At 41.3% G+C, this 24,395-nt stretch overlaps 1 long non-coding RNA gene across 1 annotated transcript; it reads left to right on the top strand.

Moving 5' to 3' along the window:
* The first annotated feature begins 390 nt into the window (after nt 1-390).
* Nucleotides 391-23,618, top strand: LOC134137969 (uncharacterized). Its single transcript, XR_009957789.1, has 4 exons — nt 391-410; nt 22,082-22,295; nt 22,705-22,886; nt 23,432-23,618. It is a non-coding gene; the product is annotated as an uncharacterized LOC134137969 (long non-coding RNA).
* Nucleotides 23,619-24,395: the final 777 nt, after the last annotated feature.

Raw genomic sequence — 24,395 nt, 5'->3', positions numbered from 1 at the left:
GGCTTTGCAGCAGGCTCCCCAGAGAGCTTTGAGGCAGTTCATCAAAGCAGGTGGAAGGAAGAATATGTTGTAATAGATCTTGCATTCTTGCATATGAGTAACGAGGAGGAACAAAACATGCTGTCTGTGGACATAATTTTTCTTTAGAAACCAATCATACCAGGACTATAAATATAAGCAATGTATTACAGGTGCTTCATACAGCCTTAAATATTCTTCTCTGGTGCCAAAGTATATATGTTGGTGTGATTTTCTTACAGACAGAGAGAAATACTGTCTTTTATTTTTGTGACAGCTCAAATATTGTCTTGAACAAATTACTCCCAAGACAAGGCTACAGTTCATTTGGAACATTTTTGCTGTCTGAACAGTTCAATCTAAATGATCAAAGTTTGTGTTCAACTTCCTAGGTAAGTTAATAAGCTATTTAGGGTAATTCATGATTGCAGTTTAATTGGTGTCTCAGAATTTATGCTTCTGTTTTGCCTGCTCTGCATAAGTATAGCTCATTCACTATTCAAATAGTGATCTTCCTAAAGCTGTCCGTTCCCCTTCTCACTACCTGTACTCCATTTCTCCTCGAAGCTTCACTTTCCTGGTAATTCTTGTGTGTCCTGAAGTCTATTTACCTCTGTCTGGCCCAAATTATTCTTCACTGGGCTTATTAGAGCATCCAGGAACTTCCAGATACCATTTGGAAATGAATATGAAGTCGAAGCTAGCAGCTCTGCTGCCCAGGAGATTGAGCTGCTGTCATATTGCATCTGACTTATGTCAGATCAGAGTTTAGGATTTGGGTGATTTGTTCTTCAGATTAATGTCAATCTGTTTTAAATTAAAACACCCTGGGGCAAATCCTTTGCTATGATCAATGAACTGCCTGGTTGCAGTCAACCAACATTACAACAGACATTAATTTGGCCTCCTGGTTCATTGCCTCATCCCCTACAACATCACTTTCCTTATGTGATTCAGACATCATGCCTTTGATCCTGTAAGTTGTTGACCATCTTCTACTGAAATCAGTTAGAACGGAGAGTGCCTCAGTGTTTAACAGCTTGTTGGTTTGGGCAAAAGAAATAGGCCACGTATCTGCTCTACCTAAAATGTAATTACAGTGTATCTATGAACAGGAAGTCTGCTTTGCACCTGTTTTATCACAGGAACAAAAGGCTCAGGAAGTATTTGGAAAATGAGGAACACACCTGTGTGAGAGCATATAACAAAGCATCTTTATATATAATCATTTGCTATAAGTCACTTCAGAGCTGACAAGCTGTTTTTCAACTTCATATCACCACTGCCTGATGCATCTAATTAGTCCTGTTCTCCAGCTGACAACTATCAGCTGTTCTTTCTAAAACATGGTTTCTCCCTTAAGTACATCCCTCTGGCGAAGTTAAATATTAATTATCCTTTTTTATTTTATGATTATTCATGGGTGGTAATGTCACTGCATAGTCAATGGGTAAGTCAATACCACAAAATACTAAAAGTGGTGTTTCTGAACCTCTGCAGCAGCTGATAGGTACAGAGCTGTGTTAGAAATGAATGAAGCAGTTGTGGCTGTTCTGTGCTGATAGCCATCCACATCAGTGGTAAAACCCAGAGCACTGTGGTTTAGTGGATGGAGGTACTACATCTGGATGCGGGAAATGCACCTTCTCTTCCCAGCTCTGAAACTGGTCTGTTTTATAACTGCATAAGTCATTTCACCTTTTTCATTGTTCTGTGTATTTAAGTTGCAATGCACAGAACAGCAAAGATATTTGATCTCGTAGAAGACAACTTCTTGACGCGGGCGGAGGAGGAGCCTATGAGGAAGGGTGTCCTGCTGGACCTTGTCCTAACCAACAAAGAAGGACTGGTAGGAGATGCAAAGGTTGGAGGTAGCCTTGGCTGCAGTGACCATGAGATGGTGGAGTTCAGGATCCTGCAGGAAAGAAGTAAGGCAACAAGCAGGATTGCAACCCTGGACTTCAGGAGAGCAGACTTTGGGCTCTTCAGAGATCTACTTGGAGGAATCTCATGGGTTAAAGCCCTAGAAGGAACGGGGGTCCAGGAGAGCTGGCTAGTATTCAAACAACACTTCCTTCAAGCTCAAGAGTGGTGCATCCCTATGAGTAAGAAGTCAAGCAGAGGGGGGAGGAGACTTGCATAGGTGAGCAAGGAGCTCCTGACAAAACTCCAACAGAAGATGAAAGTACACTGAATGTGGAAGAGGGGACAGGCTACTTGGGAGAATTATAGGAATGCAGTCAGAATATGTAGAGATGTGACAAGGAAGGCTAAAGCCCAGCTGGAATTGAGTCTGGCAAGGGATGTCAAGGACAACAGGAAGGGCTTTTTCAAATACATCAGCAGCAAGAGGAGGACTGGGGAAAATGTGGGCCTGCTATTGAATGGGGCGGGGGCCTGGTGACAAGGGATACAGAGAAGGCAGAATTACTGAATGCCTCCTTTGCTTCAGTCTTCACTGCCAAGGGCAGCTCTGAGGAATTTCAGAGCCTGGAGACAATGGAGAAAGTCTGGAGAAGGGAAGACTTTCTTTTGATTGAGGAGGATAGGATTAGAGATCTGGGCAAGCTTCACATTCACAAATCAGTGGGTCCTGATGGGATGCACCCATGGGTACTGAGGGAGCTGGCGGATGTTGTTGCAAGGTTGCTCTCCATCATCTTTCAAAGGTCATGGAGAACTGGAGAGGTGCCTGAGGACTGGAAGAAAGCCAATGTCACTCCACTATTTGAAAAGGGTAAGAAGGAGGATCCAGGCAACTATAGGCTGGTCAGCCTCACCTCCATCCCTGGTAAGGTGATGGAACAGCTCATTCTGGATGTTATCTCCAGATATATGGAGGAGAAGAACGTGATCAGGAGCAGTCGGCATGGATTCACCAAGGGGAAATCCTGCTTAACCAATCTGATAGCCTTCTATGATGGGATGACTGGCTGGGTAGATGAGGGGAGGGCAGTGGACATTGTGTACCTTGACTTCGGCAAGGCTTTCGACACTGTCTCCCATAACTGCCTCCTAGAGAAGCTCAGGAAGTGTGGGTTAGATGAGTGGACAGTGAGGTGGATTGAGAACTGGCTGAAAGGCAGAGCTCAGAGGGTCTACTGTTTAGGTGGCCTTCGGTCTTCCTATCCATCTACTATACCAGTGACCATGGGAACTAGTGACAGGTTGTACTTGTAACTCACCATTGTGCTCTGCTCAACAGTTTCAGAAATTCCCTCTTAGTCTGCTGCCATCCATCAGATAGAAGAATACAATCCTTTCCTTATAGATGTGTTCAAACACCTGGAGCATCCTTCTTATTGTCATGTCAATATGTGGCTTTCTCACATGAGTCCCTTTTCTGTTTGCTTGCTTTTTCACTATGGCTTGCTTACTAGCTGACCACAGCTGATATCTGCAACCCTTCCTTTCAAAGCCAGCAGTCAGCAGTCTTTGTATGTTGGCCTTCAGGAAGAGCCATATCTATGCCTTGTGAAACAGCCTCAAAACCATATGCAGTGAGCAGGGACATTATGTTGTGACAATAGCTCCATATTTCTTAAGACAAGTTACACTAGCTGATGTGTAATCCACCATATGATGTTCACAGGCAATGAGTTCCCACAAAAATGAAGTTGGCTATCTTGCCCACCTTGCTGCCACTGACATGAAGGCTAATGTAGTCAATTATTCTTTCTCCTAGAAGAGATATTTGTTTTATCTAGGCTGATTTGCAGCTGAGCTCATTTGCTGGCCCCATGCCAGCAGGTCTGATAGGGCTCTGCAAGCCCCTATTCTTTTTGTCTTTCAAAGCATTGTGGGCAACTTTGAAGTTGTTCCCTTCCTCAGGTGGCACTTCAGGGTACGCAGGTTCACTTTTATCTCAGTGTCTTTTGCTCACCACCACTCAATCCATCAGTCTCTCTGTGCAGATCAGAAAGATGCTGAAATACAAGGGACTGCTGTTCCTCACTTTATACTGGAGTCTCATCTTGCCATTGACCTGATTTTCTGACCTAACTTTCTCTTTGAATGTTTTCTAGCATGACTAGCATTTTCTTACCCATGTCACACAAGCCAGCATGTTTGCAGCCCATTATACTAAACATGTCTTCCTTTCTGAAGCTAACAAAGTAGTTGAAGGCCTCCTGACTGATTCACTGAGCCATACCATAAGATTGAAAATTCAAATAATGTCTGATACTTGTTAGGACCTGGGCTAGTGTTTTTGCAAACTATAGATGAAAATTAAACTCAGTCCTAGAGCAGTGTTTTAGAAACCTGAGTGTTTGCAGATATATTCATTGTAAAGATAAAAATTAATAACATCTGTTTACATTGTGAGTGCCCTGCTTAGGGAATGGAGTGCAAATAACTATGCCTGGGTACTTGCCACATGTCTACCTTGTGGTTTTATTACATGAAAATTTGCATGTCTCTTGTGTTGTTAAGTGTATAAAAAGAGTAGCATAATTTGACACCTGATGTAAATTTTGAAGAGTGCTGTTTTATACAGTGTTCTAGATACCTACTAAAGATCCAACTAGTAACCAAAAGAAAGTAAAGTGCATAGAATCAACGTGAATGTGAAAGCTCCCATACTGGCAATCATGCAGTATATCCAATCATTTTAATTATTTCCAAGTAATTTAGCATATCTCTAATTATAATATGAGGTCATCTTAATGCAAAATAATGTCTAATTAGTTGCAATCCCTTTTCAGATACTCATAACAGATTCCAGTGAAAAACCTTTTGGCGCTTCTTACTGGGAGCTTTTTATTCTTAATTTACAATTTTTTTTGAATTAATTTTTTGCACAAACAGGGCAAATCAATCTATTTTAGTTAATTAGCATTTCTTCTTTGGATTCCTAGTCTTCCTCCATGTGACTCCTGTTTTTCTTCCCCATATTTGAATATTACTCTAATTTATTCATGTTTGTTTGCAACCAGTGCATAATGATTTCAAGCTATAGGTGGGCAAGAAATGCAGCAGGAGAAAGGTTGCAGCTCTGGGAAGGATGGTCTGCAGGAAGGTTCTGCTGGGCACCTTCTTCTTGCCTCAGGCCTAGTAAAAGTAGAGTTAAGCAGCATTGAGAGCTAAGGTAGGACAGGGTAGTAAAATGGTGGAAAGTGATAAGAGCAGCCACAGAGAGTGAAATTGATAATCATTCAAGCTAGAGAACTAACTAATCTGCATTTATATATATATATATATGTACACATATACTATATATATAAATCTACACATACAGACACACATGCACATGCACACGCACACACACACACATATGTATATATATACTGAATATTGTTTCACCTTGACACTTTATAAGAAGGTTCTTTTGAGATCAGATTTGCAAAGAACATCTGGGTAGCATTCACAGAAACATACCTCATCTTTTATTAGTCAGCGTTTGTACCGCCACTTTCTTTTTCCAGTTTTTATACATATCTGTTCTTTTAACTTACACAGATGTAACATACACTCCTTAGCTGGTGGATTTCTACTCTGATGTATGCTCTTCCTTTCTCCCCTTGGAGCTGTGAATCTCTCTAACTACGAGAGGCTCAACTTTGTCCAGTGGTTTGAGCCTTAGGCTGGAAGCCAGGAACTCCTAATATTTTGTTGTCCTGGTTCTCTTTCTAACTTGTTCTGTACCTTCTGTGTCTGTCAAGGAGTTGTCAGAATAGTGTTGTCTCAGTGTCATGGAAAAGTGAGAGAAAACTGTTTTTTATGTAGTCTTTGATGTAAGACACTGATTTGAGCACTGGGGTGCTCAAAACCTAGGAAACCTAAATTAACAGATGATTTTTGTCTTGTCTTTTTCTTGTTTTCCTCATCTGTAAAAGGTGCATAACACCACTTACCTACTTAACTGTGTAGGCTTTTGTGAAGAGAATTCATATTTGTTATGTACTTTGAAGACAGAAATTGCAAAGAAGTATTAGCTCAATCAGAAATTGTTTTTATGTTAAACAAGATCTTTATTTTTACTCTGTCTTACCTCTGCTGATCTCAGCTTGTACTTAATGTATTTGGAATTAAGTCTAATGGGAGAAGTTTAGATTCAGGGACAGAATGACCATGAGGGAGAAGGAGAGTTTTGTGAGACAGTAGATTGCTACTTGGAGATGCAATCTACAGTCTCAGTTTGAGGACCAGATCAAGGTGAAATAGTGCTCTGCCCTAATAGATGCATTCATGTAATTTTCTGGTCAATTAAAAATCAGTCCATACAATGCATGAAGACTGGGGAGATTAAACGGAATCTTCAGAAATATCTCAGGGAACAAAAGAATACAAAGAAACTGAGTTTGCTATGTTGAAGCAATCTGGGCAGTCCAAATAAGACACAGTGCCCATTCTGGAAACTTTAAAGTGCTGAATGAATTGTGGTATTCATGATTGCTTCTACACTAGTAAATAAAATAGGCCAGGGGACTGTTCTCTGGCCACAAGGCCAGCTGGAGTGTCATGGCTTTTGATCATATATTCTCCTCCTCTCCCACCCCAACAAGGTGGCCCATCCAAACCGTGTATTGGGACTGGTCCCTGACTGTTGCTGAATTATGTCCAAGCATTGTTTTAGAGAGCACTAGGTGCCGTGGGACAAATCTGTGCCAAGGACTGCACAGTCTAACAGTATTTGTACTTGTGCCAGTACTCTAGCCCATGCCCTGGCCCTCTTTGGTTGCCTGTTACAAATAGTCCATGTGTCTCTGACTCTTGACTACATCCTACTGTTCCTTCAGACCTTCCTTGAATTCTTGCTTAAATTCTTACTTATTTTCATCTCAGAAAAGGAATATTAGGATCTGAACCACCTCTGGGAGGGGTCAGATCACAGCCCATCTCTGAGCAGAGGGAAACAGTCCTTTAGCCTGGTGGAAGGCACAAGGCCCTATACCTGGCTGGTCAGTGTATGAAGAGTAGAAGGGCCTCAACAGACTAGTGGCATATGGGGACCATGGAGCATCGAACCCTTATAAGGGAATGCCTTCACAGGGAAATTCTCTGTGCTGTCATTTCCTGGTCATAGCCAAGCTCTTAGAGTGTAATATCTCTTCTTTTGAAGCAAAGAAGTAGGTCTCAGCTAAAAAATGCCTTCTATATGTACAAGGCAATAGAACAGTTTGGTAATACTGTAGCTGTGGAAAGTGGGATGGAAAGTGATTATGAAACCTAAATGACTTACTCTAGAAGAACTAATTTCTTCTAATTTGCAAACCTAGAGAGTGTCATGTAGATGTTTGTAGGTTTCTGTGTGTAGTTACACATGCAAGTGTATTTGACAAAACACTGAGAAAATGGGATGATGATCTGAAATTAGAGGCTGACTCAGATGACTGGAATATAATTTGTCAGGGAGTGAAATTAGCAGCAATGAATTTAAGACATAAAATGACTTTATCATATTTATCTTGTTTTACATGAGAAAGAACGTACAGCACTTAAAAGCAGCTTGAAATATTACAATAAGTGTAAAATGTTAGTCACTTTAAGCATATGGCAGAAAGAATTCAAAAACCTTCCAAGCCCCTATTTCTTCCTAAGAAATGTGACGAGAGGCCTGAATTGGTCCACTTGGCTAAGAAAAAAAAAAAAGAAAAAAAAGCTTTTCAATACTGCAGTTTATGAGGCACTACTTAAATTAGGCACATCTCCTGCCCTGGGCTTCTTTTTCTCAAAGAACGCAATAGCAAGTTTTCCGTTATCCCAAGTCAATCTTCAAATAACTGTTTGGGGGTGACCTTGGTTTCCAGGCAGCACCTGTTATATGGCAAATTTCATTAGGAGAAAGGTGTTCTCTTTGACAGGAGAAAAGGGGGCTTTTCAGTTGAGGGCAAAATGTTTAACAAGCTTTGACAAGTTCTCTTTGGGGGAGTTTTAGATACCTGGTAAAATGCATAGTCTCTTTCTCCTCTGTCTGTGCCAATATAAATCAATTGGTGATCCGTATTGATAATAGCAATGGAGAAACAGGTGACTGGAAATTTAGTAGTAATCTTTAATTGATATGGAGCAGAATAAACATAACAAGTCTAATAAGAGCCTGGGAAATTTGTTAAAGGCAAACTAGGCTGGAGTAATTGTGATTAGAGTAGTTGTCTCCAGCTGGGACAACTAAAATGTAAAAGCCCATCTGGACCCTAGAAACAAAGTTTGGGCTAAGGAAAAATAGAAACCGGTGTTTGTTGGCCATGGAAGCAGATGTAATCATGAAATGATATTGGGACGGCGAATTATGATTTCTCTGCAAGTGTATGCCCTCCAATTCACCTGAAAGATACCTATCTGATTTTCCTCCTAAAGTGTGTATACATAAGTAGATTATTTGGACAGATTAGTTTGCTTTCATTTCATGCTTAGAAACCTGTGTTTTATTATTGCAAGGAGGCTTTTGACTTGTAGCTAAAAATTGCTGTGGAAACTGTCCCAAAATAGGTCTGGTGTCTGTTTCTAGACTGGAGTTAAGGCATAGAGATGTGTGTGATTCTCCGATCAGAAACACAAACCCAAGCTGAGGACAGGCACTGGCAGATCTCTGAAATGGATGGGGATGATTTTTCTCACTGGAGCTCCTGTGTGACACCCTTGCTGCACTGTCTGAATCCTTTCTCAGTTGTGTCTTATGAGAGGAAGAGGAGGAGGGTGAATGTGAACTATACATTGTCCTATACAGGTGGGTTAACAACCCCTCTCCCTGCCCAGTCCCACCTCTAGCACAAGAAAAGTCTCTAGTTCTCTCATATGGGAAATTTTCTTGGCCCGGTTTGCACTCTTCTTTGGACATCAGACAAACAGCCAGCAACCCAGACTGTGCTCCTCAAAAGTGAATCTTTTGAATCCATCCCATTGTACTGACTCTATGACCTCTCTGAAGCCAAAGATTGAGATGGAGAGAAGGTGCCAGAACCTTCACCTGTCATTAACTCTCTTTAAAACAGCTGGGTTGAGTGCTCCTTTATCAGGTCTATAAGATGTTAAAGTTGATGTTCCAGCAAATATGCAGGAAATGTCTGGTGATCACAGAGCAGAATTGGGTTTAAGGCACACAAAATGAAATTCTGATGAGCTCTTTGGGCCTGATGTGAGTAGGGAGCAGGCCTGGATAGTACAGATATGCACCTTGCTTCCAGGGGCCATAGAGAAATGTATCTTTCTTCCCTAACCAGGTGAATGGGTGAGTAGGGAAAGGCACATTGGTCCCTTTAACCCTGGTCTTCCTTTTTTTCCTCTTAGAAAAGGAAAAGGCCCTCCGTCTGGACTGGACAGGCCCTCTTTCTCTTGAAGAACACATACTCTGTTGATAAGCCTTGTGTAGGTTGAGCAAAGATCGGAATGGTTTCTTCTGTGCAAAAGGCTAAGAGCAGTCTTGTTGTTTATTAAATGAAGTGATGGAAAATATATCTTTGATTCAAACAGCTTAACCTGTATCCTGATGTAACCACTTCTGTATCACACTTTGTGTGATACAGTCTGAGCTTCACATAGTCACCAACCTTTTCCCCTTATTTTGTCATGTTTTTAAAGCCATTTCAAGTGTGCCTGTGAAGATTCCAAAAATATTAATATAAATAACATTAAAAGATGTTTCTGGTGTTCTTCTTGAGAGTGTTCTTGGCACTCTCAAGAGCTAGAACTGCCTGGGCTTGCCAAAGCCAGCTGAGCAGCAGGTTCCGCCTCCCTCTCCCTCTACCTCCAAGAAGGAATAAAAGTCTGTCAAGCCCTAGACAAACTTTGAAGATGTTCACAGAAAGATACAGAAAATGGTCTAGAAGGTAGGCTTGGTGAGGAGAGACAGGAGAAGATCTGGGCAGTGGTAAAATGGTAGACAGATTTGTCATGGGATGGTATGAAAAGCTGCAGACGGGATAGATTAAAAAGTCAAATGAGCATTACTGGAGGCTGGTGATATTACAAGAGAAATAGTTGCTCACTGCTGGCTGTGTAGGAGGCTTGTCAGACTTGGGGAAGTAAAAGCATAGTGCTTACATCAACAGGATTTTTTTTTAATGGCATCTGGTCCTGTGCTGCATTTGGGCATGATATTTAGTGACCTACCTACATATGACATATTTGCCGTAGGCAGTTGTGGTTGCTGCAGCTGGTAGGGACAGGCAAACTTAGAGAAGGGAGCACTGGAGCGTGTGGCTCCAGTACGGTCCAAGCTTGGAATAAGACCAAGCTGGGTACATCAGCACCAGAGGTGTCCCACCAGTGATTTAAGCTGTGTGATTTCAATGTTCCTACTTGAACTTCATTTCTGGAAGACAATGTACTGAAAAGAAAATGTGTATTTGATTATGAGTGAAAAGAAATGCCTGAGCCATCTTTGGCAATTTGAAAAAACAAGGATTTGATGTGGCCTTCTTGTTGTGAGGCATGGGGAAGCAGAGAGGGAGAACTCCTGTCCTGTCTACCTCCTCAGTAGCAACCTAGGCACAACCTGTAATTGCTGTGCCCACACAAATGCCACAACCTGAAACTGGGCTTGTGCCAAACTGGGCCAGAATAAGGACAGAATGAGGTGTGGCGGAAATAGCTCCCTCCCACCCTAAACAAGGCCGCAGGAGGCTTCACTGACAAGCAGTGGAGGTCAACCCTCTCTCTGGGCAATTGCCAGAGGTAGGCTCTATTCCCTCAGCAATGCTAGAGCTAAACAGGAACATCATTCAGCCTCTAATGCTCGTTAAGGCCTTCTGGTCTTAATCAAAAAACAAGAGGTTTTCAGGCTGGAAAGAGAAGGCACTCTTGTAAAGCTTTTACTGTAATGTTTCATCACACTGTGAGCCGTATTTGGGATTGCTCAAATCCTTTCTACCTCACAGAAGTTTTTTGGAGCTTGGATGTGGTTTCTTTGGTAGTGATGCTCTGTTCTTTTCCCTGGAACCCAGCTGGCATTTGCCTAATGTGAACAGAGGCCATGAAGTTCTGCAAGTTCATTTCGGAACATCAGATGTCCTGTAAAGATCTAAAGTACTAATCATTCAATGACTTTGCAAGAACCTTTCAAACATGCTGCAGAATTAACAGGTGAGAAAAACAAAGAGAAGGTCTTTTTTACTATTATGGATCACAAACTCCATTCTCTTTCACTGGGCCTAGTGTTTTATTGCATAAAAAGATTGCACTGAATAAACCAGTGGCCTTTCCAGAGAACTTAGTTCAGAGATATAATTAATACTGTATTGCAGGGAAGAGAGAGAATAGGAGCATTTGTATCCAGTACCTGAGTTACTGAAACATGACTGCATATCCATGTGAGCCAGGAGAGGAAGATTGTTCTTCCTTTCTAAAGAAGGAAAATTGAAGGGAAACTGTGCCAGAACCTTTCCAGGTTTAGAGAAGTGGAGGAAACACCTGCTACGCCATCAGCATTCTTGTTAACAGTGACTGTATGAGTGACAGAATCTGTCCCTTCCGGAGATGATTCAGACTCAGAAGACTCTTGGTAGTGATGACACAAATGCTTGGTAGTTCCTGAAAGCAGAACTAATGAGCAGTGCCACTCACTTAGCGTATGGTTTGACAACAGATGCACATGTTGTTAATTAAGTATTTGGCTGCGATACATTATTTTATTTTTGGATTTCTCAAACACACACCCATCACAATCTGTAGACACATTTGCATGATTTAAAAGTACTAAACTTTTTCATAATAAAGGTAGAAATACCAGCACAGAGTGACTGGAATAAGCTTCTCAGAAGGGCTTGGTAGGCCAAGAATGTGTACAGGTCATTCTGTGTACGTCAGACCTAGGAAACATAGGCCCTGTCTGGCAAAAATACACACAGGGAATGGTCTCATGGACTCCTTGCATGTGTGAAGTTGAACAGGGCTACATCTGTGATTTTAGACCAAACAAGCACACATGTCTTAAAGCAGACGTTTCTCCTACTGCATGCTCATATCCATTACTGGCTTGTGACTCAGCAAAGGCTTGGAATGGCTTTGGTTCATGAACTTCATGAATATATAAATTCAGTTATTGTAGTGCTAGAGAATAGATTCAAATGCTTCATCTCTGAAGAAATGCTCTGGAATGTTTTGTTCTGTTCCTGCAGGCCAATGGTTAATGATATTTTAATGCTGACCTCAGCTACAAGCTGCAAAATATGTAAATAGTGGTGCTTATTGGGGCATCTAGCTCCCAAATTGTGTATCTTTTCTAACTCAATCCAGATACTCATTAATATTCTCCCTTGGAGCCCAAGCAACTTTGCCCCATCTACCAGATGTATTGGCAGAACAGTAGCCCCAGAAATGATGGAATTGCTTCTCAGCCCATTCTATCTAGGTTTCTGTGGTGGGTTGTTAAGGATATGGAGGAGTAAGGGTGCATCATAAGGACATGATGGAGGAGCACATGATGACTGGAGGGGTGAACCTGGTCCAGGAATATTGCATAACATTATGGCTTTCCCTGGAAGTTATCTTTCAGGACAGTAGTTTCCTTTTGCATGAAAGTTAAGAGCTGGGCTAACTATGTTGAACTTCTGAACTCATTTAGAGATTTTTAAGGCAGGAGAATTAGCAAGAAAACCTATCCTCTGTCCTGATGTTAGTAATGGAGTGCAGAGAAGTCTCAAAATCTATGAGAATATTCTTGTAAAACCTTCTCTGAGGCTTGCAAGTACTTTGAGTGCCTGGAATGTTGTCTAGAATTTCCCACCCTTGTTTTACAATTTATAGAAATTCTAAGAATTCATCACTCCTGCCTTTCAAAGGCATAATTGTTCACTGATTGTACCATCTTTCCATGGAAGGATAAAGCAAGGTGTCCTTTTTTGTTGCTCTGTATTTTTAAGCATGCTTCCAGAATGAAAGTTCTGAGATGCTATTGGAAAGACACTACTCTAAGGACAGAGAGCTGTCTCTAAATATCTTTCTGTGTTCTTTTTCACTGGATGAAAAGTCTGCCTGTGGCCACCAGAAAGTGATTATTGCTTTGACTGATACGGAGGTTAGCTATGTTTAATAAAAAAATAATTTAAATCAGCTGAGACTGAGAAGAGCATTTAGGAGGTTGAAGGAGAAAGACAGAAGTGAGAATTCGGAGAAGTCAGATATGATCAGGCAGCTCCACCTACAAACTGTAACCCTCCAGGGCAATCTCATATTTCTGCTGTTACTAGCATACAAAACAGTTTACATCCTAACATAGACTGCAAGCATAAGAGTATTGAAAATATGTTGCAGGTGTTTGATGGTAAACAGTGTTTATAGCTGCCAGGATAGAAACATTTATGTTTGTGAGTGAGTGCAAGTGGAGGCCAGGCCTCAAACTTTCACCCCATTACCTTCATATTTCAGTTTTGCTTTACTATTAGATGCCCTGTGATTTCATCCTGCTAGTGAATTTAAGAAAGCACTGACAATTTTACCTGAGTGTGTCCTGTGTTAAAAATTCAAATGGTAGACTCACCTGAGAAGTAGTGGGTTAATTTATCACAGCAGCAAAAATATACAATAGAAACTGAATGGAAGAGCATGATTTCTGACAGGCATGCCTTTAATTTTTCAAGCGAGTATTTTTTGCTTGGGTGGGTGGTGCATTAGTTATATATACAACTCATGCTTTTAGCTACAGCAAAATGTGAGAAGGCATAATAATAGCTCTTCATGTTAAGGCTTCCTCTTTTTTTCTTTTTCAGTTCAGATAGTTTGAAATTTTAGACTATTCTCTTTCTGAGAACTGGGGGAAGTATTTTTAATACCTTTCAGTGTGAGTGGTGACTGGGTTGCCCCTTGCCTAAGATGAAAATAGCACTGAATTTACTAGGGAGTCGAACCAGAGCATTGGGTTTGCAGCGCAAGGCTCCTGATTATTGCCTTGCAGTGGTTCCCAGCCAGTCAGGAAGATAAGGAAAAAATCCTAATCTGCTCCAAATACCACACAAATTCACCTTTGATGACTTAATGTGTGTGAAGGGCTAAACATACTTTAGTGCTATCTTTATTTGTAAAAAAAAAAAAAAAAAAAAAAAAAAAAAGTGTCATTAGTATAGATTTAGGCAAAAAAAAAAGCAATGTGTTTACAAAGTTTCTGCTTTGCACATAGTGGCTGGCAGTTAAAGTAGGAAGGGATAAACCCATCAGTCTCCTCCAGCGTAGGGTTGTGGACAGGGAGGGGACAAGAGGTATTTACCACGGCCCCTCTGCTGCCCCTGTGTATTGTGAGTGGGGTGGAGATTCAGGGAGGGAAGGTTAAATGAGCTTTTCCAAGTGATCTTGCACAGCAAACCGCTGTGGGAGCATTCTGCCTCTTTGGGATAAACCAGCCCACGTTGTTTTCACTTTTGGAAAATGCAGGTCTCAACTCCCACCTGTACCAGTCTAGAATCAAAAATCCAAGAACATAAAGTGGCTAGCCCAGCCTATCTATCTTTTGATAATGGTCCTTTGATAAAAGTCAGTAACATGCCTAGGGAGGAGTGTAAGTAAAGAGCAAATGTAGGAATATTTCTTTCCTTCTTAAGCCATAGAAGTCTTTGCATATAGTAGCTTGTCATAGATTTGTGTTTCATATAGATTTGTGTTTCATTTTGAAACACATTTGAAAATGTGTTTGCATTTTGAGCCTATGTAATATTTTAGACTCCACAACAGCCAATAGCAAGAAGCTCCACCAGTTTAACTACTGTTTCTGTTGAAAAATACCTCTTTGTTTGAACTCTGCCTCCTGATTTTTACTTTCAATATGTCCCTCATTTATAGTGAACATTTCTATGACACTCTTTTTGCAAGAGTCATATACCCCTTGATTTTCTGTTGTTCCAGGATATGAAATATCTGAACACACTCATGTGACAAGTGGCAGCTCCCATGTGTTACACCATGTGAGCATCATTGCAGTAATGATGGAGACTGTAATATGAGACTGCAGAGGGTCTTTCCGGTGGGGATTTCTTCAGGATAGGTTTAAGGTAGCTTCTTCCTTGACAGCAGAGCAGCCCTGTAGCTTCCTTGTCTCCAAGGGAAACATGCAGTCAGGCTAGGAGAGGTGCATCTGGCCTCAGGGAGCAGGGAAGAAGCCATGGTCCTGTGCTGTAGATATGTGAAGAAGGTGCAGTGATAAGGAAACACAGAGCAGGAACCATACCACTGAGCATTCTACTCACTTCAGGAGACTCAATAGGTCTGTAAAATCATCCTATTAACAAAGTTTAGCTTTTTTAAATACTGTGAAGATACAAGCACTTTAAATACACAAAGAATTAAAAAACAACACAATGAAATATAAAAAGTCTTAACCCTAAGTAAGTCAGAAATGATTAGAATTCAGGATGCAGGTCTGCAAAGCTTTATTCCTGCCAACAACCCCGTCTCATCTGAGCTGCCCTCTGGAGCCCTGTGGGAAGCTGGGCAGGATGAAAGGTAGAGGGTTGCAAGCAGGCTTTTCCACAATGCACAGGCTGAGTATTTGAAATTCAGAATGCCCAACTTTTCAGCTTCCCCCCCTCCTTTAATTGGGCAGATGCTTTAAAAAGCAGACATTTCTTTAATTTGTAGCTGCTAATTCATTTATAAAATGCATGTGCTTCATGAGTGATTATGCTCATGCACTTAAGACTGTTTAAACCCTTTCACTGATTACTCTAACCATTTATATTAACTACATTGTACAAATAAGATGTTATCTTAAAGATGTGTCTAACAAAACTCTGTAATGACAAATATGCTGTATTACTGAATGTAACTATTGGCTTTGCTGAATTTGGCCACTTAACACTTTTATTTTTAATGTTACATTTTGCTTAGTATTCAAGTATACTGTCTGGTGGGATGAGACTGGAAAAATGCACTGAATGGCAAAAATAACCAGTTAACTTTATATTTCATCTTGTCTCCAGGCAGAAGAATTTGTGGGGTAACACTCAGCTCTTGCATCCAGATGAGCAAACAGGCTGCAGCTCCTTTGGGCAGGTGAAAGGCACTGGCTCTCAGCAGTGTATTAGCTGAGCGTGGGGCTGGCCCTACTTTCTGCTCTGAGGTCCACCCAGAGCTCCAGGGCTGCAGACAAACCACCTTGCCCGCTGCGCCTGTTTTTGCCCGTCAGCATGATGGGGTAATGGATCTCAGCTACCTGTGACGTTTACAGATGAGAAGTGCTGTCTGAGCGATAGGTGTTTGCATTAAAGGTATCTAGAGTGATGATTTCTTTGGGCAGCTTTATCCTAACTGTGGTGCAGGCCATTCGGAGCAGATTCAGTGTGGCTTATGGTGCTGAGAGGTCAGTGTCATCAGCTGCTTTCATTTCTCCTCCCTTGGTGCCCCAGGTGTACAACATGAAGACCCGTGCTCCTGCAGGGTGTGCAGAAAGACGAGGACTCGTGCTCCCTGTGCAATGCTCTGAACGCCACAAGGGTGGTTTGATCGATACCTCCTGTATAAAAAAACCCGTGACATGACTTTTTATGTGGAAAAAGAGCAAATCTATTCTGCCATCCCTGGGGCCAAACGACAGAGCTGCTTGGTGTTTTTCTTGGTACATCTTTCGAAATTTTTCTTAAGAAGCATTTAAAATAACCAGTGCTTTGGACATGTATCGCTAAGTAATCACTGCACACTGTGAGGCCTTCCCTCCCTTAGCACGGGGCCACTCTTTTGGGCGTGGGGCCCTAGAGCGGAGCAACCCATCTCTGGCCTATCAGCGTTACAGTCACGTCATTTATGGGGCAAGGCCCACGTCGCCACAGCCGCCAGCGAGTGCCGAGAAAGCTGAAGAGCACGAGCCGTTATGAGGACAAACATTTCGGAGTCCCTCGTTCCTGCTTGTTTGTTTGGGCTGCTTCTTCCTCTGTTCATTTAGCTCCGTCAGCAGCAGGCGTTAGAAACGGTTAACTGAGCTGTGGGCTTTGTGTAAAATAGCTGTGAAGGTCAGAGCAAAACACAACGTACTTATCTCAACTCATCTGAAAATTACCCTCATCAACGGCGTTGTTTCTGCCGGCGAGGTAGCCCGTGCACCAATTACGGTCCTCATTTCCTGAGGTGCCATCGGGGTAGGTGTGCAGTGAGGAGACACGGCGGGAGCAGAAGGGGCTTCTGAGCGAGCCCCGGCCACCGGGCTGCTGGGGCAGCGGGTCACCACGGGGCAGAGCGACGGCTGCCCTTGCCCCGTGGGGAGCCAGCGCTAGCTCCTCTTGGCACCCTCCAGCCTCATCGCCTCTGCAGCAAGCGCAGAATTATCACTGTTGCAATTTTCTTTCTTTCTTTCTTCTTCTTCTTTTTTTTTTTTTTTTTTTTGATATACTGATGCTGACGGTGCTGCGTGGAACAAAAATATCGAGGCATTTCCTGCCCAAAGATGGCCACTTGCAGAGGCGCCAGTGCTCGGGCTGGGTGCAGCGAGAAAGCTGCCTGGTGCTGTGCTCGCCGCTTCCCTTCGCTACCAGAGCCACGTCCTGGCAGCCGTCTGGCAAGCGGGGGCTCTTCTCCCTCCCGACCTCTTCCTCAGGGGAAAACCGTGCGCCCAAGCTACAAAAGAGAACAAAATGGGCGAGGGTAGAGTCTCGGCTGATGGTGGAGGGTGGGATGGGGAAAACACAATGTTAGTGGAAGGGGTGAGAGGCAGACATGAACAAATGTGAGAAATCAAGGCCTTAAGGGGTGATAGACAATGGCATTTTTGATGTTTACATCTTTTCCTGTGCCTGAGAGACAGTAGCGTCTTTCTGGGAGGCTCTTTGTACCCAGTGCCCTGCTTGGGTACACATGCAGGAAATGGATCTAATCTTGTCCTAAAAATTTGCAACTTGCTTTGAGCTATGTTGAGAACTCTGTTGAGCAAAGCAGAGCAAATTCATCCCGAGATCCACCAGTGGCATAAACTAAAAGTTCTGCACAGTAGTGTCAGATAGTACACGCGGGAAAAATATCTGAGCTAGACATCTGTATATCTAGCACTATATAGATACTTTCAAAAACAGGCTGTGAAAGGGGCATGTAGAAGAAGTTACACTACTTTACTAAAATATGATATTTAGAGGCAAGTTTGCCCAAAGGGACAACTGCTTATACACATGCAATGCTGTCAAGCAGAACCCCTGCACCCGCCCGTTGGGAATAGTAACACCTGTGCAAGCGGGTGCTGACTTTTGCATACACAGGAGCTGCTCTTCGGGTGCATGAGTGCAAGCGCTCCGCTCCAAACATCTGCAGGTGCGGCTGCATGCAAAGAGACAAAGGGAAGTTGAAAGGAGGCAGTAGTATGTGCCATGGTACATGGTAAAAAGTCATGAGTCACACTTTAAAATACCAGCAGGTTCCAGGTTCTCAGGCTTTTCTCTGCAAACAAGAAGGCCAAAGTTTCAAGGAGAGCAGATAGTAATGCTCAGAAAGGAGGACTGTGACACTAGCAAAGCGCGAGAGCTGAAAACTCTCAAACTTTTCCCCTAGATGTCTCAACAAAGCTGCCCATGGCTCATATTGTATGTCACGCTCTGTGCCACAGCTGAAGTGTAAACCAAGGGACCCTTTTGTTGCCTGTTCATCTAAGAATGAAAGATGCAGCCCCAGTGCAAAGAGCTGCATAGTTTGTGGTGAGATGACTCCCACAAGAATGGCAGCACCAGCGCTGGGATGCCTCACAACAGCACGGCTTCCTTTGCCGTGCACATGTGCAAAGTGCTGTGCAAAATGCATGTGTGAGTTCTGCTTGTCACGGCATGTCAAGGTTAAGCTAGATGCACAGGGGTTAAGCAGCCATGTCACTGCAAAATAGATAGCAGTTGCATTTTAGCATTTATGCATTTAGTGTCATAAGAGATTGATGTTCTCTTAAGCAGAGACATGCAAAAATCATATTGGATCTTTGTATGAATTATATAGCAAACTGAAATCAACTTAACCATTAACACAAAACTCTGTTGCTTTTTCTTCCATGCCATAAATGGAGTTAAACATTTTACATACTTTGTTCATTAAAAAAATACTATAGAGATTTGCACTTGTATGGATTTCTCTGAAATTTTTTTATGGTCATGAGAGCTACACTGTATCCCAGGAAGACTTACTACTGAAAGGCAGATAGAGATATCTAAAAAGGCAAGTTAAGTAAGAAAAGCAGGGCCTCATTTATGATTTAATTGGAATCAATGGGAATTGTGCCATTTGCCTTTGGTGGCAGAAGAATCAAAGATGAAATACTGACTGTAGTTTATTTCAGATTGATGCCTGTCTGAGTTTAGATTTCAGATATCTCCACAGGGTTCTTTTTCTTTTAGCTGTCTAAAATTTATGACAGCAATACGTATTATGTTATTCTTTATCAGACGATCAGCTGAGCATGTAAGAGGTCTGTGGGTGAGGCAAGCCCTCTCCCTTTTTCTCCAAGAGGTACATCTGCAGGGTGTGAGTCTAAAGGGGGAGATATCATACAGCAGGAGGATGTGCCTGGGAACCAGGCCTCCAAAGCTGTGTAAATGCAGAGGTGGGAGGTTTGAGCAAGTTGTGCTATTTGGTGCTTCTCAAGTAGAGACAAGTAGAGCTAAGTGGGCAGGAGACAGAGCAGCCTGTTGGTTGAAAATCTCAGCAGGTTGTTGGCTAAAAATTGAGCTCTAAGGCTGAGGTACCAGTGGGAAAAACTGTGGAAGGGCCTGCTGTTGCCAAATCAAGCCTTAATCTCTTGGAAAGGGGAATGTTATTGTGAAACCAAGCACTGGGTTAAACAGCCTCAAAAAAAAAAAAAAAAAAAAAAAAAAAAAAAAAAAAAAAAAAAAAAAAGAGAGAGAGAGAGAGAGAGAGAAGGAAGAAAATAAAGCCTAAAGTCAAACAGCCTGGCAGAAAGTGACAGGGAAATGGTATTCATCTTGGTCCATGTAACAGTAACAGTTCTCAGATCTGATTAGCAATCGTCTTGCTATCCTGGGATGTGAAGGAAAAATAGTAGTCAATCTTTAAGAATAAAAAAAGTATTTACTGAGAAGTCAGCATCTTCTGCAGCGCATATGTGCTCTTCGTTACTGGTTACTGGGAAGGGACAGTCAGAGATCTTTGCAAGATGTTAGACACTTGGACAAACAGGGAGAAACTAGTGGTGTGCACCAGGTGATATAAAGAGCAGATAACTCTGATGTAGGAGGGAGAAGAAGATTGTTAGAATACAAAATCCAAGAAAAAAAACCATGAATGCTATATAGAAATGTCTAAGAGGTCAGGGCACAAATGTCTTATGGAGACATATATGGAAACCAAGCACATGTTGAGCTTTGCAAAAGCCTAATTGGGAATCACTTTAAAAAAAAAAAAAAAAAAAAAAAAAAAAAAAGAGGTAAGGTACACATCAGAGAAAAAGTTGTGGTTTACAGAACCTCAGATTCCCTTTCCAGCAGTGCTCCTGCTCCAGGTCATTTTTCCTGACAGGTTTCTGAGACAGAGCTTCAAAGCTGCATTTTCTCCCTGTCGCTTTTTGTCTGGTCAGAGGAGAGGAATATGTAGCATGTGATACCTGCTCAGCTCTCCTCCAGTCTTGGCAACGGCTGAGATCAAACTGTTGATCAAACCTTCAAAGGAACAACGGGGATCCTCACCCCCTTCCTCTTATGCACTGGCTCCCACTGATACATGTTACTGAAGGTTCCTCAGAGCAGACATTATGTGTTGTTATCATGGAAAGCTACTGATGATAGGCCATTCTCTCTGCTAGAGCAAGCAGCTGAAGAGATAACATAACCTGCTTATAAACAAGGACAAACAAGTGAGATGCTTCTCTCCCAAGAAACTGTGCAACACTTGCTTTGATACTGTTGTGTCTGGTCCCGCATTTCTTGAATATTTGAGTCCACAGATGATGTTGAAAGGAGTTTTGGGCATGTGGAGAATAAAGCTAAGGCTTGATCTGTAAAAGATGTTAGCAAATTGTTGCGTGAAATGCAAAGGCTACCTGGACTTGTGCCCATGGAGGTTCCAGTGACAGTAACCTAATTAGGTTTGGTTAGGATGCTCTGAGTAGAAAGGACATTTTTGCTTTGCTAAAAGAAACAGTAGGATTCACAGAGCTGAATGTTAATGAGACCATTCAAAGCTAAAATAAGAGTAGTTTGTCTCTGCCAATCAGTTCAGATAATATCATACTGAAAGTATATAAAAAAAGAAAAAAAACACAAACCAAAGCAAAGTGCTTTAATTTATTAACATTATTTGAATATGTTAAGTACTCTCTACATCTCCCTGAACCACAAATAAATGGATGGGATCAGTCCCTGAATTTCTGTGCTAGGTTCTCCTTCCTCATTTCCAGATGATTGCACCATGTTGGAAATGTTTGAATGAACACGTGCATTCAGATGCTCTCACTGAAGTCTTGAAAGACCAAGCAATTAGCAGTATGGGACTGTATTATTTACACTATCTATTGTTCGGCCTAAAAATTTAGTTTCTCTTTAAAGCTCTGAGTAATTTCATGAAATGCTTTTGGAGTAATGTCACACAGGAGGGCTCAAGAGCAAAAAGGAAATCTCTATGAATTGAAATTTATCTATTCATTATGAATTAGAGCCTGAATATTGATTATGACAAATGTATTAATGCAGAGGTAAACACAACACAATTTATTAATGTGGGTTGGTGTGAAGGGTATGAAATAGAAGTAGTACTTAGCATTTATAAGGTATTATTTTTTTAATGAACTTAAACAATTTTCTTATATTAATTTAAGCAGGCAACATCCTTTTGAAAGATAGCTAAACTGAGGTGTATTAATGCATAAAGATACAGGGTCACAGAGGAAGTCAGAGGGAAAAGCAGCAAAATTTGAAGACTTGACTTCCATTATAATGCTCTAGCATCAGATGATAATCCACAATAGAAAAAAAGCACTAAAAAAAGACAAGACAGATGGAGAATGAAAGGAAATGTGCATAAGAGTTTGAAATAAATATATACAGCGAGTGAGAATGAAACTGATAATTGAAACCTTTGCTCACTTTTAAAGAGAATTAAATATATTTGCTTGCAGTGCATTTGGACTAGCAGACTACTGAAAGGGATGATAGGGCCTGTGAGAGAAAGTGAAGGCATTTATTGAGGATGTTGATAAAAGCTGTATTTTTGCCTCCATTTTCAGGGAAGAATAGAGGACAGATGGTAGAAATTTCCCAAGGGAGAGAAGAGAATTACTACAGAAGATCAGGATCAGACCTGAACAGGTGATCATGAAATCGAAATGCCTGAAAACTCAATTTCTCAAGGTCGATATAACCCATACCTAGGTAACAAGCTTTCCAGAATTCTGAAGCAAGTGGGACAAAATGAGAAAACAAGGAGGCGCTGGAAGATTGGTAAGAGTGTAATGTCACTGGTGACCTAGATGAGAATCAAACTGCATCAGTGTATTATCAGCTAGGTGGTTTCTATTTTATGTGTGTTTCTGCACTATACTCATTGCTGGAGTGTCTGAGCACCTTCCAGTAACATCTGTCATGTAGTGTTAGTTCTCTTAGCCTCTAAGGGAAGAAGTCTGTTCATGCTGGAGGACTGTTCTGTTTATGTTTGGTAGATTTTTGGCTGTTTTTTTCTTTTTTTGATAAATGTATAAATTTATAATATATTTGTTGCAAGAGGATTAGCTAAAAAACGTGTCAGAAGTGGAAGGCTTGTAGGTTAGGAAGGAAGATAGTGCATTTCACAGTTTTGGTTGCTCCTGGAGGAAGTCTGTTTTTACATAAAAGGGCTTTCCTGTTGTTGCAGAAATCTCCATGTTGCCTGGGAACTTTGGCTCAAAACTTAGGAAAGTAAGGACAGGAGTTATTCCTCCCTCTCCATGGCTGTTGAGTTTATCCAACTTGGTTGATAATCTGTCAACTTCAAGGGTGGAGGCCCTGTTCACTTCAGACGTGACCATCAGACTCCAGCTGTACAGAGGAATGCAGGTCTGTTCCAGTCCCAATTTAACAACCAGATTTTTAGCAGTCTTGGTTTTAATGCTATGAGAGAGAAATATCTAAGTGTCTTTAAAATTTGTGTTGACTTTATTCCAGTTTTGTCCAACTAGCAACTTGAATTGTGCAGATGTACAGGCTAGTCCCTATGCTTTTGCATCATTTAGATAAATGCTGTAGTAGGAAAAGAGACAAATGCCATGAGGAGGATACCGGAAAGTTGAGAGAAAGTACAGTGAGACAGTTTAAATACTATGATCTAATTATTAATAGTCAGCATGATTGTATAAGAAATACTATGTCTAGCAAAAAGAATATATTTGTTTTTGACTTTTCTGAGGAAATGTAAAAGCTTCAGTGATTGCCATTGTGATTAGAATTTAACTGAACTTTATAGAACAACTTGATATTACAAATGTAATGGGTGATGAAGCTTATTCAGTGCTGAGGAGCAGGCTGCTAGTTTTAGGAAGTGTCTTCTAAATGAATGCCCAGTGTGCTATGAGAAGAACAAGACCTTTTCTCTCTTTTTTTAGTAGATGCCAAGGAGATTTGCCAAGAGAGACATGAGTTCTAGGATGTACTCAAAAAGTGCTTCACCTCCCGTTTTGTTGGTAATGACTGTTTGTCTTGTGTCAAATCTTTGTATCCAGTCATAACTGAAGAGATGATGAGTTCGGCAGAATCATTTTGCTGGATCCTGTTGGACTGCTCTGAAGGAATTAATGTCCAAAGTAAGTACAATTTTTCAATAACTAAGAAAAAGCAACAAGGATTTTGTGAGATGGAACAAACTAGTTACTAGCATTGAGCACTGAAATGAATTAGACACACATTTGCACTCATAGATTTTATTTAACCTCATATAATCTCGGAACGTTCATCAAGTTTTCTTTAACGAAGGACATTTTTTTTCTGATTTTCAGAAACCTTTTAGAATGCCTGTTGTCTATTACACTTGAGTTATTACTAAGCCTAATTTGTAATTATTGAGGGAGTGATGTTACCCTCATCAAAAAGGTATAGCTACAGGTACAAAAAGTCACTTGCCTTGCAAGTGTGCCTGGTGTTGCCTGCAATAAATGTCTCTGAGCAAAAGAATAGATGGAAAAGAGGACATCCATGGCTGACATGATTGAAGGTATCTTTGTGCTCAGTTCAGTGAGGAAATTGTTTAGTACTTTTCTTTTGAAAATACTGTTCCTGTAATAGTACCATTGTTTCTATATGTGTAGATTCTCTCTCATACAAGCACCAGTTGATAAGTTCATTCAGCCTTATGACATATGTAAGTGCTGCCACTTACCTGTGTGGAAAATGATCCTCATGTATTTTACATGAGTGTTCAGTTCTCCCCATGATTATGCTGCTCACACTTTTAACTTGATCTGTCTGCATTTCTTTAATGCACCTCACAAGGCAGTGTGAGAATAGCTGAAACATTGCCCAAAGGTATTCCCATGCTCAAGATTAGGTTGGACATAAGGCCCAACTGTGAGC

The sequence above is a fragment of the Rhea pennata genome, chromosome 3, assembly GCF_028389875.1.
Source record: "Rhea pennata isolate bPtePen1 chromosome 3, bPtePen1.pri, whole genome shotgun sequence".
NCBI classification, from domain to species: domain Eukaryota; kingdom Metazoa; phylum Chordata; class Aves; order Rheiformes; family Rheidae; genus Rhea; species Rhea pennata.
The sequence above is the reverse complement of the archived record's forward strand: the minus strand, read 5'-3'. Positions and strand labels throughout refer to the sequence as shown.